The 342-nt window shown below is 47.4% G+C and overlaps 1 protein-coding gene across 2 annotated transcripts in view; it reads right to left on the bottom strand.

Moving 5' to 3' along the window:
* prkcda (protein kinase C, delta a) overlaps positions 1 to 293 on the bottom strand; it is a 14,714-nt gene extending 14,421 nt beyond the window's left edge. The window contains exon 1 of one of the 2 annotated variants that reach the window (XM_035661556.1): positions 166 to 293. The gene's annotated coding sequence lies outside the window, so the exon portion shown is untranslated. The remainder of the gene's footprint in view (positions 1 to 165) is intronic. The other variant, XM_035661557.1, reaches the window with a different exon arrangement.
* Between the last annotated feature and the right edge of the window lie 49 nt (positions 294 to 342).

The raw sequence follows: 342 nt of genomic DNA, 5'->3' as shown, positions 1-342 counted from the left end.
GTTTCCCCACTGATGACAGAGGACACAAAGCAAAGGGAGGGGGATTCGGGTTTCTTACTCTTTGAGCAAGTTTCTGCAACAAACGTAAAAACAAACCTCAAACTCCGTGGAGGGGAAATAAACAACTACCACTACTAAATAATTAAAAAAAACAGCCAGTCTCACCTCGCCCTGCAAACTCGGCGCTGCTTCTTTTTTTTTTCCACCGCGGCAACGAACGAAAAGTTGCTCTTTTCTCTCCGTCTGGTTTTTTCGCTCTGTGATTCCGTCGATTGAGGAAGTGTGGCGCGCGCTCGCTGCTTTCTCGGCAAGCTGTGACGTTTACCTACTACACACACACAC

Source organism: Morone saxatilis, unplaced genomic scaffold, assembly GCF_004916995.1.
Source record: "Morone saxatilis isolate NCDOM2014 unplaced genomic scaffold, NCSU_SB_2.0 Contig18, whole genome shotgun sequence".
Classification (NCBI taxonomy): domain Eukaryota; kingdom Metazoa; phylum Chordata; class Actinopteri; family Moronidae; genus Morone; species Morone saxatilis.
The sequence above is the reverse complement of the archived record's forward strand: the minus strand, read 5'-3'. Positions and strand labels throughout refer to the sequence as shown.